General features: G+C 36.6%; 1 protein-coding gene across 5 annotated transcripts in view; it reads left to right on the forward strand.

The window, feature by feature from the left end:
• NKAIN3 (sodium/potassium transporting ATPase interacting 3) overlaps positions 1-18,191 on the forward strand; it is a 404,665-nt gene that overhangs the window by 105,961 nt on the left and 280,513 nt on the right. The gene's annotated exons all lie outside the window — the stretch shown is intronic.

Below are 18,191 nucleotides of genomic sequence, written 5' to 3' on the forward strand. Positions count from 1 at the left end.
TGAAGTCACAGGGTTTCCATGAGGGAATGCTGCGTTAAGTCCAATGGGTGTGACTAAATAACAATATGTTGCTTGAAGTGCATTTCAGTCTGTAAAAATAAGAACTTTGTTCCGTGGTACCTTTGTTTGTGTATATAATTACCTTATTTCTCTATATGTTGTTTATACCAATGTGTATGCAAGGTTTTGTTCAAACTGGAGCTTCAAATGCAAACTTCTGTTCAGTGAAGATTTTTTTACTTTACAAGTGAATTCAAGTCATAAGAACAATGTCTGATTAAAAGTGCAAATGTGCATTTTCACAATTTAAAAGTGAAATAAGTGCAAACTTATTTCCCTTGTACAGAATAAGTTTACCAATTAACCATGTAAGTGATGTGTTTCCCAATATCTTGTATGTTGAATGTTACTCTGTATTACAAACGCAATTCAAACTATGCTATAAGTTGTACAGTGCGATAAAGAACCAGTCTCTGCTTGAAGAAACTTAAAACCAGAATAGATGATGTACAAATGATCAGGCATATACCAACAAATTGAAAGTAAATCAGCAGTAAAGTTCAGCTTGTGCTTCATTAAACTCAACAATGAGAGGCACCTTCTGAAACTGTTCTGCCCGGGTTTCATTGAAAGCATGGAGCCAAGGCTTAGAAGGAGCAGATTTGTGTCTGTGTTTAGAGAAATAACTGTGCAGAGAGTCTACTACAAAATGAATAGATTTCTTTTGATTTCTTATGACTGATAATAATTTTCTTAGTGTCTGGCATGTTGCCTTTCCTTTGCGAATGAGGTTGCAGATTAAAAATGTATTGCCTACATCGACAAGCAAAGTGCTTCCTGATTGCAAGACATGTAGCCAATGATGTATGACTGCTGTACCTCTTTGACCTGTACAGGAAACCAACAGAATCTGCCTGGCTAGGAAGAGGGTTTGGCTCGCAAGACTCTAGCTATGCATACTTATTTAATCTGATTTTTTTTTTTTTTTTTTTACTGTCTTCCCCACTGTGGCAGCATCAGGCTGTAGAGGTGTGTGCTTGTAAACCTATTTGCACATTATTGTATGTGTTATGTGTAATGTGCTATTTGATATAGTATGCTTCTCTTCAGAAATCTTTGAAGGATTTGATTGAATGAGTTGTCATATCATCAGGAAACTCAGCAGGTCAATTTGTTTTACTGATATTCCTGTAAAATACATGAGGCCTCAGCCAAGGGCTGCTCTGTTCCAAGAGCTGTTTCAACAGTACTGTTTGATAAATCAGATTGAATTGCAGTCAGTAAGTGCTGTAGCTTGAATTTCCTTCCACCTTGACTTTAGCTCAATTAGAAAGACGGAAGTATACAAAATCCAATTGCAAACAGCATGGTTCGGAGGAAGAGGCAGTATGAGAAAGTGAAAAGGAAAGAGACAAAGGAAGAGGAGGATTTGTTTGATAGTTATCAGCTAGCCACTCTTGGTCCTATATATCAGAAGAAAACTGTTGTAGGAGCAGTAGGAGCAATTAAAATATCACCTGTATGAAATTATGAATGGAAACATCAATATTTATTGAAAAATGCTTAATTATTGCTACACAACTGGCAGCTTTATTTCTTTCAATTGTAAAAATAGAAAAAGTAGAAAAAGCAGGTAGCTCTACTGCACTTGTTTATAAGCGAGAGATCAGTCTGTGTCTCATAAGGATGCACCTAAATGGTCTTTATACACTGTGTCATTAGCCCATACTGTAAGGGATTGGAGTGTAGAACACTACTGAATGTTGTATGGTTCCTTCTCCAGAGTCTCCAACTCTGTTGATCAGAATCTGATGGATAAAGCAGGTCCGTTTGCAGAGTCCTGTGTAGTGGGCCATTTTAAAGTTTGCTGACCCCTGGCTTCAAACTAAGTAGAGAAGCAATTTACAAACCATCTGAGAAGCCTGCAACTGCCCTCTGTGTCTGCAGCTGACCCTCCTTGGTCTTTCCTTGCTCTTTGATACTGTCATCTGAAACACAGCTTTTGTAAATTGTTTCTAGTCCTGGGTAACCTTGAATAAACTTTTTGCTTTCAACTGTGCATAGACTTGCTTTAAAATTGAAGTACAGAATCTGCAATATGAAAATGCTTTCAGCTTGTTAAATTTCATGATAATTTTGCATCTGCGTGTATATATAATATACATTTATACACATACATAGGTAATAGTGTGGTTTGAGATCAGCAAGTGCTTTAATTGAAGAGCATTTCTGGTTTCTGCTATGAATCACCTTATGGCTTTAGATCTAAAATAATTATGACTTGGAAGAATTCTACTCAAGATGCATAAAACCTTTACCCTCATAGTCCTTGTGTAGGCCAGGGTCACTTTGCCTGGAAGAATCCGTAATAACTTGGTCCTCATCCAAAGGGGGAAATAAAGATTTTCCCAAAATGGCATCTCATAGAGTGAGAAGGATAGTGCATTGCTGAAACTGTGGTTTTGCAGCACAAAGCTGCTGCATTTTCTTGTACAAATTTGACCATCCATTTGAAAACTAATTGGGTGACATGCTCAATTGGGATCTGTGAGATCCTGCTCAAGACCTGACTAGAATTGCTACTTCTTTGCCTACATAACTACTTTTTATTCTTATGAAGGGAGGAAAGAGGGATAAGTGAAATGATTTCTCCTTTTTCTTATTTTATGGAAACTTTTGAAAAGTCTTTTTTTTTTTTTTTTTTCTCTCCCTTAAATAGTTGCAAATGTTCAGAAATTAATAGGGTATAACTTTGTATTTAACTTCATCTTTTCACCAGTATTCAATGTGTATATTACCAGACACTATTGCTCTCCAGAACTATTCTTTATGTTCTTCCAGTCTCCTTCCATTGTTTCCTTAATGGTGTTTATAACCACTGCACATATAATTGGTAGTAATGATGCGAGCAGACTGTAGCCCATCCAATACACCTTCCTTTTTTATTTCTGAATTGCTTTACGCTAAACACTGTTTTCTTAAGTAGGAAAGAAAAAATTGAATCTATTGAATATATTGAATTATATCTTAAATGGATTGAGGGGAAAAATAAATGTTCTTAGGTGTTGATAAGAGATGGACAGCCAGCTAATGTAAGCTGGCAGAAGCCTTTTCTGTGAAATGTAGCTAAGTCAGGCAGTTGAACGAACACTGTAAATTTTTTTTTTTGCTATTTATACAATTCTCTTAATTGCAAAAGGAATTATTTTTTTTTTTTTTGAGGCTACACATAAGTATTGTACCTGCAGAGGTTTTCTCAGTGCATATACCTTTTCCCTGCACTCCTTAGCTCCCAGAAAGATCATCTTTACAAGGGAAAATGTAGCTTCGACCTTCAGCATCCGTTTACTTTCTGCCCTCTCCAATGGGATTTCAAACAGGGCTGCCAGGTGCAGGTTACATTTTCTTTCATTATCCAGAATAAAGCAAACATCGTTACATCAGTATCAGACCATCAAACAGCTACCAGTTGGAAGGTGTGCTGGGCTTTCACAGCCTCCTGTTGTTGTAATCTAGTGACCCAAAGCATAATGGTTTGTGTTCTAAAGCCACTCTGTTTGCTTTTCAGTTCTGCTGAATGAAATAATGGGCAGCATTTAGAGCTTATCTCTATTAGCCAGCTCATTGTCTCCAGGCAGCCAGTATTTGTAAAACTGTAGTGCAGCAGTGCAGCAAATTGTACCTTCTCTTTAAAGCTGCAGCCTGTGGATGCTATGTTAGAGGAACTTCTGCTTGTTGCATATAGCCTCTGCTGTGACCCCATTTGGGAGGCTGATGGTAGCTGCTCTGCTCCTTGCCCTGTTGTCCAGGCATCTCCACAGGAGACAAACAGCTCTTTAAGACTTCTCCCTCCCCCCCAAGTGGGAAAGGCTTTAAAACATATTTGCACTATGGAAAAGTTATTGAGGGGTTTGGAATGTAGCAAGAAGCAGGAGGGTCTGAGGACAAGAAAGTCACAGATCTCATCAGGGCATCCCTCAGATCATTCCTAAGTCGTAGGGGCAGGGAGGTTTTCATGAAGCCTTTCCTATGGAATTGCTTTTGAGTGACATTTAAGGCAGGTATCTGAACCCAGCTAATACCTCATTTTCCTTTTCTTCTACTGGAGCATCTGTAGGAGATCAGAGACAGGCGTAGCTTCTTTCCCCATCAGTTTTCATTGGCACCTCTCACCTACAGAGGCACAACATATTGCAGTTCTCCAGCCTCTGACCCTGGTGCAAACTTTTAATGTTTCTCTTTTCTGCTGTGTATTTCTGATTTCAGCTGAGAGAAATACACAGTATTTCTAAGGACTGTCAGATAACCATGGAAATACAGCAAAAGGAAATGTGTTATTGGTGCTTATTCCATTGCTTCCAGTGAGCTTTAGCAAGATATGTGCTGTTTCACTCTAATTTGTTCGTTCTTCACTGTTTGAGCTGAGCCCTATGACTCATTCATCTTATCTCTACTTTTACTGATTTCTTTATTACTTTATAGAATTTCTCCCCCTCCACTACCTCCTCTAATGCGTCTTATGACCAAGAAAAAATTTCAGAAGGAATAAAAGGGGTTATTTGCCCTCTTAACAATTAGTTGTCATCTTTTTAATCTTTTTTTAATGATTTGGAAGATGAGAATGACTTATTTTTCACTATTACTTTTTATTTTTATTTTTTTCCCCACACTAGAGTATTTAAAGAGAGAATTTAGAAAAAGAAGATAATGGTTATTGGTGATTGCTGGAAGAGTCAAGTAGGTGCTTGTGTCTTACTCTGCCTCATTATAGATTTGGGCTGAGAAATCCTGAGCTGGAGCAGGAGATGATCTTTTATCAAGAACAGATGATAGCAGGACTGGATGCTTCTGTTGTCGTTGCATCCCATCCAGTAACTGTTTGCAATGCTTCAGGAAATAGGAGAAAGTGAAAACTTTGCAACAGAGACCTTTATTTACTTCTGTTAGGGTTTAGAAAACTGTTACAATCTTGTTTATGTAGGCTTTGTGGTCTGGAGCGTTCTCTCTCTTCCTTGTTCTGCCTTTCCAGCTTGACCTGTTTCAGAGGAATTTCTATTATCTACATAGAGAAAACTGTTTCCCTTGCTCTTGCCATTGCCTCTGAAAATTTGTTTCTTTTATAAATGGACTCTTATTTTCTCTCCTATTAATCTTTGTTCTGAAATGCTAGGAGGGTCTTGTTTGTCCTCTTTGCTCCTAGAAGTCCTAGAGGAGACTTTTTTTCCTTATTGATCTTTTAACTAACACTTTTCCTTCAGACCATGCAGTTTAGCTGATCAATGATGTGGCACAACAGCTATAATGTATGTTTGCAAGGAAACCACACACTAGAAATGGTTTGTCTAGCCTATTCACAGACTGTTATGTAAAACGTCATCTCAGATAATCCACAAAGCACCAGTTTATAGTTTTCATGGGAGAAAATCTAATTGACTCTTTCTTTCTGCATCATGAACAGACTAAGCATGCAGAGATATTTGTTTAGATCACGTATCGTATTTTGTAACAAAGCAAAATAGTGATATCCTCTAAATACCAGTGACAACAGTGCTGCAGAATATATAGATTCTTCTGTCATATGCAGGGTGAATTCTAATTTGTACTAAAGTCATGGAGAGCTCAGGCCTCATGCTCAGCATCGTGAAGAGTTTGATTACAGGCTATTTCATCAGTGCAGTGCTAGGGCACACTTTGATGATACAGCTCTGAAGGCTGAATCCCTTCTTTAAACTTTGAAAATACAGACTTCATTTAACAGTGTATCAGCTTTTGAAGAAGTCATGCTATGGGATAAAGAACCCTTCTTAGGCAAGTACAATTTCTGAAAATCATCCCTAATACACTTTTAAATACAAAGTGAGAGCCTTCCAAAAGACTGAAGCAAATTAATTAGCTCTAGCTATGTCATTCTGCTTCCATTTCACTAAACTGACAGCTGAAGTGAAAGACGTGCTCACATTCCACATCACTCCTGCAATATTATCTACCTCTGGAGGAGACTCAAGGGTCAAAACCAAAGCATATCTTTGCTGTCAAAGGAAATTCTAAAATTATTTTGCCCTTTGACCCATAAAATGAGGGTTATTGGCAAATTGTGAAGGATGTAGGCTTAGATATATTCTGCTGTGGATTTAACATTGCTGCCCTGATGCAGCAAATAAGCAAAGCCATGGGAAATAAAACATTGTTTCAGCTACAATCTTGGTAAGTGGCAGCTGAAAGGTTCCTCTCAGCTCAAGTGTAAATAGCTCCTTCCTACACACTTGCAATTTAATGGGTACGTACAATCTTTAGGGCTGTCCTAATGCTGTATGGGAATAAATTTTACCTACAAGTACCAAATATACAGTTGGTGTACCTGCTAATACCAAGTTGTAAGCTAACATGCTTTCTCAGCCAGGGCTCTGAATATGGTTTGGAACAGGCAAGAAATGATGGAGGGCCTGGAAAAATGAGGTGACAGTCTGTCTAATGCGTAGCTGTGATCTTTATTTAAACTTAGGACAGGATGATGTCACTAGAATGGCAGGAAACTCCTTAGACTTCTTAAAATGCATACAAAGGAAAACTCCCTTATAATTGAAGAGAAACATTTCAAGGGTGAAAGATTCAGAATCTCAGTTTGCTGTTTTGTACTGTCAGGGTGTGGATTTGAATGAATTAGACTGTTATCACGCTCTAAATAAATTTGTTTAGGCATAGAGAATTTTTAGAACTGTATATGTATGTATATAGATAGAGGTTAATATAGGAGTTGTAATTTCAAAATTGTTTCATTTCTGGCATCCTTTAAAATTTTCAGTTTTTTTTAATATTTTTGTTTTAAGAAAACAAATTCCCAAATCCAACCTGTGTGAGAAAATCCTTTTCAGGACCTTGCATTGTTTTCTTTTTAATATTGGTGGCATCATTGCTAAAACTCTCAGCAATATCTGAAAAGCACTCTGCAATATTCACTGTTGCTGGTTGTTATAGAACCACATAATAGAATTAGGTCTTTCTCAAGGGCTCTTGATTCTTAGCTCGGAAATTAGTGACTTCTGAAAAATATTGTGAAAGTATCTACAGAATACGTATCATGAACATCTGGAGATGCGCACACGTTCCATGCTGTGCTGTACCTGTGTATAAATATGCACAGTTGTATTCCAGTACATTCAGAGCTCATAGGATGAGATTAATCACAGCTGTCACGCGAGTCCTAAGAACAAATAAAGTTTTTCCAAGACGGTCAATTTTGTATTGAAATCTGGCATAGAATTCATTTTAAAGTCTTTTTCTGCACTTCTTGAACAGTTACAAACTAGAACACAAAGGCATCAGAAAAGATGAACTAGAAACTGTCTGGAATCGTGTCCATTCAGGAGGATGCCTTGTGCTTCTGAGGTACCCTATTTCAGGTGTGGTTATGTAGCTGAAGGTTTTTTAGTGGTAGAAAAATAACCTGAGATTTTCATCACTTTTTTTTTTTTTAAGAGGAATAGTTCTAGAAGAATATAATACCTTAACTATTAAAAATTTCATCATAAAGCTGAAAAGCCAAACAATAAATAAGGCTACATTGTAAAATGCATTGTGAACAGAGGATTTAAATGACAGAGATGATGCAGGGCCATTTCCCTTAGCCTTTAGAACAACTTTGTAGGGCAGAATACTAGACCTTGATTTAAGTGAAGGCACTGAAGGGGAAGAGCGGAGAGACCTACAGAAAAGAACAAGGACTTAGGGCAGTATATTGATAAACTCTCTCTCAGCATCTCAATGTTGATGAATAGTATTGAGCAAAATAACTATGAATCAGATCCATACACCAGAAGCTCTTAGAATGATTTTCTTTGCTCTTTACCTGAGCAGAACTACGAAATTATTGCACTGTTTAGATAAGAACTGAATACTTACTTGCTTCCTGTTGATTTGAAATAAGTATTAATGGAAGACTGAAGTTGATAGCACTTCTCATAGTTCAGAAGGACTTATTTTCAAATAGAACCTAATACACAGTTACAGTTTTATTCCCCTTAAGCATCTTGCTGTGACAAAGGCCACGCTAAAAACCTGGTAGGAATGGTACCCTGTTCACACTGACAGGGACCTAACAGGATGTTCTGGAGTTCTTCAGCTCAGTGTAGACTGATAACAGCTACAGAGCTTTTGCAGTCTATTGACAGACAGTACATAGACTGACACCTGAAGCCCCATTTGTCAGGAAACCAGCAAAATGACAGCAAAAGAGAATCCTAAAATTGATGCATGTGGCAGAGATAGTGGTTTTGGAACATACAAGCTTCTCTCTGCCCCTATGAGTTTCTTCTGGCAGAAGTGTTACTGTGCTCCGCAGCCAGTAATTTGCCTCTCTTTCTCCCTGCTCCCCAGGGGCAAACAAGCTTTTCATCTGTCTCCTACTAGATGAGCTCTGTTCCGTAGATGCCAGCCATACTCTTCTCATGATCAGTTATCTAAACAATTAGCATAATTAAGTTAAACTCACTGTAATTGTTCCCAAATTGTGTTTAGCTTGAGGGTTATTTTGACTTGGAAGCGGAACTTTTTTTTAATTATTCTTGTCTATTTTAAGTTTTTATATATCTGTTCATTTCCTATATTTTTTGTCTATAGATGAGTACTCTACACCACTGTAGCTCACTTTGTTGACTGAGACCTGTAAAAATTGAAGATAAGAGGGAATGACTTTCCTTAAAAGCAAAAAGTCCTTTTCCTCTGAGCTCTGCATGAAGTTATTGATGAGTTTGTTGAGAACTTACAGTAACTGATCAGCAGTATAGTGATTCAGAGACAGAAAAGAGTCACTGCTGTGGTCTTCAGGGCTCACAAATTTATTTTGTAAGTGAGGTTTTGTATTTCTTCCAAGGTAGAATAAAGAACAGTTTCTTAGATGTCTGTGGTTGAATAAAGTTATGGCTTCTCTTGCTGAACTGGCTGGGTTAGAGCAAGAAGAACAAACGATATGAGTTTTAGAAGTTCCATCAGTAATTAACCTTCCTTTCCACCTCTCCTATTGATACAGATTATTGACAACCTACTTGGTCCTATTTTTTCATAAATATTTGTATTTCAATTTTGTTTCTGTTCCAGCAGTATTACAATGCTTCATCAAGTTGTAGTCCTGTAGTATTGAAAGATGAACAAAGCCATACTGAGATGGTTTCTGACTTGAAGATCTGATAATTTAAATGGAAACTCAAACCATGGTAATTGTATTGGCACAATGTAAACTGATATATAAGCAATTTGTGCAAAACCCTATATAAAAACATATTTTTAATGTATCCATTTCAATTAGAGGCAGATGAAGTGAAATGAAGTAGCTTCATTTATGGGTACAGTTATGACCCTTTGCACTGACAGAACAATATATCTTAAATTGCAGAATTAATTAGAAGAAGAAAGTGCTGTATTCAGTCATAACTTGTGATGTTTGTGTAACGTGATGTTGGTGAGAATGAGCAATCACAAGGGAGGGGGAATATGGAAGGAAGAAAAAGAGGGACGGGAGCAAAGATGTATTGGCTACTTGAACTTCCTTTCTACCACTTAGTCTTCCAAATCTGTGTTTTTTTGTTTGTTATTTTTTTTTTTTTTCACTTGGGAATGATGCTGCTGATTGTGCTGGTTGCCTAATCAGTTAGACTGGGCATGTCTTCCCAAGTATGTATTTTTGGTGCTACTTGCTTTCCATTACTTGCAGTAATTTGGGGCACAATTCATCTTCTACGTTATTCTTCATGCTAGAGGGGTTGAAGAGGTTCCTTTTGTTTAGCAAAACAAAACTGAATAGTAATGAGAAAGTTAATGTATTGTGAAATGACTCCAAATGGAATAAAATTGCATTTTACTAATTAAATTTATTTTTCATCCTTTAACTTAAGAAAGCATAAACGTTTTCAGACACTTGTATTTATTTGCTTTCAAGGCCTTCAGGGGAAGAACTGGCATTCTCTCTTTTTCTTTCTGTATTCAAAGCATTATTTCAAGTACAAACCGATTTTCTGTGTCTCAAAGATTCTTATACTTCTCTTTATATTGCCTAGTTAATTTGTATTAAGAACTGTCCTTTGTGATCTTCAGTGATTGTATGTGTTACCCTTCATTATGCCATTAGGGGATGTAATCTAGGTTAATTCAGCCAACTATTAAACACTTAAGTTGAGATTTCTCCAATTGTGAGTAGCTGTGGGAATCTCAAACACTTAAACTTTTTGAAGTGTGTTATATCTTACCGTTAATTTTTTCATCTATTTATTTTCAGAAAAAACAATGTTACCTTGGTGGTTAGCTTCTTCAATTAGAATTGCCTTTAAAATCTGAGTGGTTTTGTGTCACTTTCTAGTCTACAGGTGAGTGACTTTTGGCACTGTTCTCACAGTGAGCCCGAGAGGCAACTAGAAGAACTCAGAAATGAGGGCTGCTCTAAAAATAATGCCTCCTATTTTATTTTATGAAATAAAAAATGCGTAGCTAGTGATGGTGACTATGTTGAAAAACAGAGCAAATTCTCAGAGACGAAACAGTAACAAATGTTTTGGTGCTCTTTGTTTCTGTTGTAGTTTACATGGAAATAGGTGTCATTACTTTTGGAGCATCCCACATTCCTAATTTTTCATTTTTACATTGTAGAGTAGTAATCTGTAAAAAAAAAAAAAAAAAAAAAAAAAAAATCTGTAAAGTTTTAGTGTTTTAAATCATCTTAGCATGTTGAATTATGAGTATTTGCTAAATTATTGGCCTGTAAATTTATACAGGTAGCCTGTAGCCGCAGGCTTTCTGTAAAATGTTCCTTGTTGCAGGAACAGCCAGCATGGCTACAAGTGTCATGATCAATCTTTCCATTACACTTCATTAGATGATAGCCTTCAAATGTATTCAAAAGTTGGAAGATCAGAGATAGTTGTTGTTTTTTTTTTTTTCTTTCGTACTGAATATATTTAAAAACAAAGAGAGAGTTCAGTGGTGTTTGGAACACAGACTACTGATTGAGTACAAAACCTAGGATGTTGGGGAGTGCTCATGTTTTGTCTTGAAGGGATGTCTGAATTGGAGAGATTTGAACTATGTTTTCAGTTTCCCAGTCGTTTCTGCCCTTTCCTGCTTTATGTTCAGGCGTTATGAAGCTGGGAATGCAAACTATCGCGAATTGATGAGGTGGTAGATCTGGGCCTCCCACCTGCTCCTACTGGTTTTATGGGTTTCTTGCTCCATAAGAGGAGAGAGATGGAATCCTAAGGTCTATAATTAAATGTGGCTGAAGGTAGTCAGTTCAGTCATGAACATCATGGAAGGATTTCTGTCCCAGCTCCAACTCTGAGACCTCAGCACTGCACAAACTTGTTGTAGGCATCTTTCAGATGTACAGCAAGACCCTGGCATTTTCCCTCTTTTGTTTGTGTACACTGACATTTAAAGATTGCTGTTCCTTGAGGATATATTTTTAATCTGAGCTCTATTCAGGAGTAATTTAGATTTCTCCAAAATTTAGATTTCTCCAGAAGAACAACAAAGGAATACTTAGTTATAAAGGAGATATAATATCTTTGGCTTTATTCATTTCCAAATGTTTTTAAGAAAAGATGAATGATGTAAAGGAAAACACCATGTATGTATTCAGACAGAATTCACCATGTAAAGCAGATCTATTTTATGTTGGAAAAAAAGCCCACAGCATCTGTACTGAACACTGATTTTTGTATTAAGTTATTCCAGCCAACTGAGGTTTCATAATTGACTTTGTTTTAAAAAAAAAAAAAATAAATGAAAATGTGGTCGGTCTTTGGCTCTGGATTTGAGTAGGACAAATCTATTTCTTGAAAATTGAGCTTTTTTGGGATATTAAAATTATTGCCACCATTTCTGTTTCCAATAGCATTATCAAAATGTCTAATACTTATCTTTGTGCCATTCAATTCTTGGGATATTCAAATTTCAGGAGCGTGGAATGAGGAAAAGAAAAGGTTATGTAGGTATTTCACCTCCAATTCATGAAGACGTCAGTGTAATTAAAATGGAAAGCAACTTATGGCTGTATATATTAACAGTCTGTTATGGTATATATAATGAACCTATTTAGAAAGAGCCCTCATGTACCTGTTACCATATAGATTAGGCTGACTGAAACCAGCTTAAAAGCTGAACTTTTTTAATTTCTGAAAAATTACACAGGAGTCCAGTAGTGCTGTTGATAGTTGGTGAACTCTTGTTTTTGTGGTATTCTACTGTGATGTGTGTTTTGGCTACATTCCTCGATTTTAGTTTTCTACAATAGCCGTGGATTTTATTATATGCAGTTTTCTACAAGAAGAAAATCAGTGGAAGAAAGATATTAACAAAGGCAAAATTGTCTCTGTTCCTTTCCATAGCTGTGTGTGTACCACAGACATCTGTCTGTAACTTCAAGGGAACTCTTTTATCAGGATGAAATACCATCTTTATTGCTGCTTAGAACTTTTTGTAACACCAGTGGGGATCCATTAAAGAGCACAGTCTGAACAGTACTGTATTAGGGATCATTGCCAAGTTATTAACACCATTCTGACCACTTCTTCATTGCTAGCATGTCTGAGTAGCAATTTGTGTTCAGAAAGTAAAAACAGGAGATGTGTCATCAAATAGCAGCATTTAGTTTTGCTCAGTAGGGTTGGATTGTTTCCTTGATGTCTAATAGATAGTACTGCTTCTGAGAATAGGCGACCATTTAAAAACTGAGTTCAACTGTGCTGCCTACTTCCTTATAACAAGTCCCAGTAAAATTTTGGACTGTGTTTTTATGTATCCAGATTGTTCTGGACCCCTGGGTAAGAAATCCCAGCGGGCTTTGAATCTTAGTCACTGATTTGTTATGAAATTTGTGAATTATTACATTGGAATTAATTTCTACTTGTGTATTTTGAGCAGAATTAAGGGATAAACTTTTCAAAAAAAATTGCAGAAAATCTCAATTTTAAAAAATATTTCAGGAGTAGTAAATGAGTTTTTGTAGTAGCAGTTGTGAATGCATGATCTCTTCAGGAAAGACAGTAGTCTTGTCTCTGTGTACAGACATGTTGATGTCAAAGATCTTATACTGGAAGAATAAACTATGAGAGGAATGAAGTCTGTACATGAGCAGTAAGCAGTTAGTATACTTCTTTTTCTATGGTTTTGTCATTTGCTTCTGGTACTGCCCCTCTCCAAGAACTGCTGGATAGCTTTCTAGTCACAGCAGCTTGCTCAACTTCTGAGAGCCCTTGTGATTTATGGGGGGGGGAAACAGGGATTAAATACAAATATTTTGAGATTTTACTATTTCCTTAACTCCAGTTGAAACCAATTGGGTGATATGAAAGTAAAAAATCAATGGCAAGCTAGAGATAAATTGTTGTCTCTGTTTCCTGTTCAGTTCATGGTTTTCAGATAATTTAAAAAAGCTATCAAAGAAAAGTTGAGCAGTTGATCAATGCTGTCAGTGGTAAAATTCTGTAGAGGCAGAAGAGAGAGAACCATGCCTTGCTCAATATCTAGGGGTAGATAATGATGATACTATTTATAAGTTCAAAACTGTATGTTGTTGTAGTGACATAAGACAGGTACCAATTAGACAACATTTCTGTTACCTTAAGATAGGACACTATTTTGTTCTCTCTTTTTTCTCTTTAAAATTCTCCATTGATTTAATTAAGTGTGACTTGGACTCATGACCATAATTAATGGGATTTTTCTTTCCCATTTAACAGTTATCTTTGCTCATCAAGGAACTTTTCCCAGGTGTAACGTGCTCTAGTTATGAAGTTTCTGTGCTATTCAGCTACTGTTTCCTAGAATGCTTAAAAATGCCTTCAGAATGTAAAGATAGACCATGAATAGGTTTTTTTTCCAAATTAGTAAGCACATTTTAATTTAAATGACATATTCTCAGTTTACAGTGAAGGTTTCATCTTTCCACAAAAACAAATGCTTTAGAAACTAGGTGCTCTTTGGAAAACATGTAAAAAAAAAAAAAAAAAAAAAAAAAAAAAAAATTTTTTTTTTTCCTTCCTCCTCAGACATCTAAGAGAAAGGAAAAAAGGGGACACTTGCTGAACTCTTTATTTGGAATAATCTTTGCAATTTTTGACATAGCAATTTAGCAGCATAAGTAGTTTTAATCTGTCATAGTGCATACAATACTACTGTCAAGGGAACTGTAAAATATAGTTAAACCAAACTACATATGCTTGGATACTGAGAAAAAGTGTTCCATTTGTAACAGACTTTTGAGTTCTCTTTTTGTGAAGACAACCTGATACGTATTTCCAATAGTTTTCCTCACCTTCTGGCTTGGGGAATTTCAAGCAATGACCCATAGTATGGGCTTGTGCCCTTCGTGTCTGATTAAATTTAGCTATGAGACAAAGAATATGCTATATGTGTAAGAAGTCAATAACTCTGTAATGGAGAGCAGCCTGCTAATAAAGCCTTTGTGCAAGTAGTACTCTGTTCTTTTGAAATACTCGAGCATTTATCTACATCATCAGTGCCTCACAAATGTTAACCGTATTCTTTTTAAAAGACTTAAGTTATTTTTCAAGTAACTCTTTTATTTATATATATATATATATATATATATATATATATTTTAATAAAAGAAACTTTCTTCCACTATAAGTATCTTGTTTCTTAGATGCTGGTACTCACCTGAATGCTATGTGCAGCATAAGAAATGAAAACTTGAGAGTAAGTTATAGCAATACCCTTTACTTTGAGTACTTTTAAACTTGTGATATTTGCTCATAATATGAGGGCTGCTCTGGAAGTAATGCCTCCTATTTTATTATATTGACCAACACTGTCAGAGGCAGATGTTGGTGTTATGGCAGGAGAGGTTGAACCTTCCCACCAATATCCCGTTACATTTGTTGCTGCGCAACAGATGGCAGCAGAGGGGCAGTCTGACAAAATGACATCTGATATGGAAGTGTGTATGAAGCAAAAGTGTCATTGAATTCCTCCATGCAGAAAAAAATGGCACCCATTGACATTCATTGACACTTGGTGAATGTTTATGAAAACCAAACAGCAGATGAAAGCACACTGAGGTTGGTGGGTGGAGCGTTTCAGCAGTAGTAACAGTGAGTCACCTTCATTGGTACAGATTTTTGCTAGTGCAGCATGCAGGCTCTTGTTCATTGCTAGCAAAAATGCATAGCTAATGGTTGTGACTGTTGAAAAATAGTGCTTTTTAGCTGAGAACTTGTTTTATCAGTATTACTATGCTGTGTCTGTTGTAGTTTCAATGAAAATAAGTAGGAGACGTTACTTCCAGAGAAACATATATATTTAGTGATTTTAACTTACTTATGTTTATGGACTATTTTAATTTTTTTTTTTTAAACAGGAGTTTTAATAGCTCTGTAAAATAAGGAAGTACAGTTGCTCCCATTTTACAGACTGTGAAGGGTCAGACCCTCAGCTAATGGATTTATATTGCACTGGGACTTGAGTTCCTGGCTCTGCTTGGTACTCCACTGAGCCATATCTTTCATCCAGTTTAACTTAAGCACCTAGCTGAAGTACTGCAATGAGAAAAGCCTAATCTTACCTTTCAGTCAATGGGTAATTGGAGACCTCTATATGGTACAATTTAGTACTTTTAAGATGTGAGGAGCCTAAACGTGAATTAAATGTAAAGACATATACTTATTGTCATTGATTGCAGAAGGATACTATGGTCTTCCCTTAGGTTTATTACCTGAACTGCCTCAGCAAATAATACAAAACCAGTAAGGAAACTTGTGAGTAGTGAAAGCCAGTCACTACTGTGGGACCTTTGCCCTTCTTGTCCATACAGTGTGTAGTGGTGTAAATATAGGCAGTCTCTAAGCCAGCACAGGAAAAAAGATCTGTCTGAATACACTGGGAAAAAATTAATCCCTGTGACCCTGACATAATTCGACAGGCTCAAGAGGCTCTTTGATTAAGTAAAACTGTCACCTATCAGTGTTATCTTTTCACTTTCATTTTAGTCATTAATCTTTGGTACTGCTAACAATAAGACATATTTAATGGGTACATTAAGTAACTTGTAGCCCTTTATCAGCAGATTCTTGGCTTCTCTCCAGCTGCTGTAAAAGTGATTAAGGCATGTTACCATCTTAGAGCTGCTCAGTAGCTGAGGCAGTCCACTGCTAGTGTATAAGTGCCCGCATCAACTAGGCTAAAGTTGTCCAATTTCTACTGAATTCAGTCTGTCTCTGATGCACGATGAAATAAAACAGCAATGCTGCATGCATCAGCTCTCACTGCATTTTCTGTTCTGTGTCCACCTTGTTGCTAAGAGTTGCTTGCTCTTCAAAGCTACTGTCAAATCAGGGAAAAGTTGACTTTTGCCTTCTAACAATTTAAGATGATATCTTAGAAGGTTAAATTTCACTCTGAAGGTTTTGTTTGCTATGTAGTATCTTAAAGGGCTAGAAATCAGATGTGAAGACGTATGGATCTTGGCTCTTACATCCTAGGAAAAATCAAGTTGAATCGAAGTTTCTCAACTGGATGAGCTGAGTCATGAAGAATCATAGAATCATATAATGATTTGCGTTGGAAAGGACCTTAAAGATAAAGTTCCAGCTCCCTTGCTGTAGAAAGGGATACCTTCCAATTAATCAGATGTCTTACATCTCAGTTCAGATATGTTGTTCTCTCTGTTCTTGAACTGTCCTTACTCCTGCAGCCATTTGCTATGTTCTTAGCTGTTTTTCTGAAGGAACTAGATTCAGAATCTTCCAACATTAAATGCATGACAAATGTCTGATAATATAGAATGTAAGTTCAGTTGTAGAAAAACAAATATCCAATTCGTAGTGGCATTAAAATTACTCTTGCTGCCCGACCGCTCCCAGCAAAAGCCATTCTGTAGCAGCAATATAAAGTTTCATGCTAGCACTCGGAGTTCCTGAAGTTAGAGCACCACATTCTCAGGTTTAATAATGCTAGCTAAAAGCACTGTTACACTGCTTGGAAGTTGTTGTAGGCTTTGTTGTACCTGCTCCCAAATTTCTGCTGGTTTTAAGTGTATGAACCACTAACAGTGATTCTTTTGCTTGAAAGCTGTTAAAGCGTAGCTAAGCAGATCTGAGCTAAAATACAGGCTGGGAGATACAGAAGAAAACATAGGAGTGCGTGCTTTAGTGATGCGGTGAAGCACATGAGCCCCAGCAGGTGCAGAAGCATCTTTACTCAAATTGATGGTTTATGCAGTTCCAGATTGCCTCTGGTTGATCCAAGTGCGTGGAGTCTTCAGAGTCTTGGCTCCCTTAACAAAGAGGAAAAACTTGATCTTACAGACTTGACTTGAAATTCCCAAATCTGTAGTTTTCCTGATGTGAACCTGAGAATCTGGATCCTTATTCTGGTTAAGAAAGTGCTGAAGGTTCCCCTTTGAGCTTAACAAGAATGAAACATTCTTTGAAATGTCAGAATTTCTTGTAAGGGAATTCTAAATTTGCGCAGATCTACTGTCATTGCCTATTCATCTCTTTTGAACTTGTTATAAAATGGCCAGGGAATGGCCTTTATTATCATTCTGTTGATGTGAAAGTTCAGTTCACTTCTTTTTACTCTATGTAAGTACAGTAATAGTTCAGCTTCTGATTTAAGTTTTTGAACTTCTCACTTCCAATGAAGTGAGAATGTGCAGAGGAATCAGTAGTTCAGGTAGGAAGAAAAAAAGTATATAAGCTGCCTGAACAGAAAAAGGATTAGGATTAATTAGGAATTGCATTATAAATACTCTTTATTCTAGAAGGCCACAAGATTTTTTTTGATGATTTTCTTTTTTTTTTTTTTTTCTTTTGAGAGGGAGTTATAAAGCAATGTAAAGTTTAGTGCTGTAGCATTAATTATAGTTCTAAAAACATCAGAAGTACAGGAAACAAAGAACCTGATCCCTGAGGAGAATAAATGGCTCCTGACAAGAGACAGTGCAAGCTGAGTAAGCTGGTAAGAGGTTCATCATCTCCTAACACACTCAACATCTCACAGGGTTAGGATCCTTATTTTTATTAAGGATGTGCATCTTGGAGAGTGAATGTGAATTCAGATATGGCAAGGTTGGGAGCAGGTGAAATATCAATAGATCTGTTGAAAGGCATACATCTTAGATTAAAAATAATTTGGAGAGGGTGTTATTAATGAAAAATTGAAATGTTTATAACAATTGTAACAGA

This window comes from Meleagris gallopavo, chromosome 3 (genome assembly GCF_905368555.1).
Source record: "Meleagris gallopavo chromosome 3, MGAL_WU_HG_1.1, whole genome shotgun sequence".
Classification (NCBI taxonomy): domain Eukaryota; kingdom Metazoa; phylum Chordata; class Aves; order Galliformes; family Phasianidae; genus Meleagris; species Meleagris gallopavo.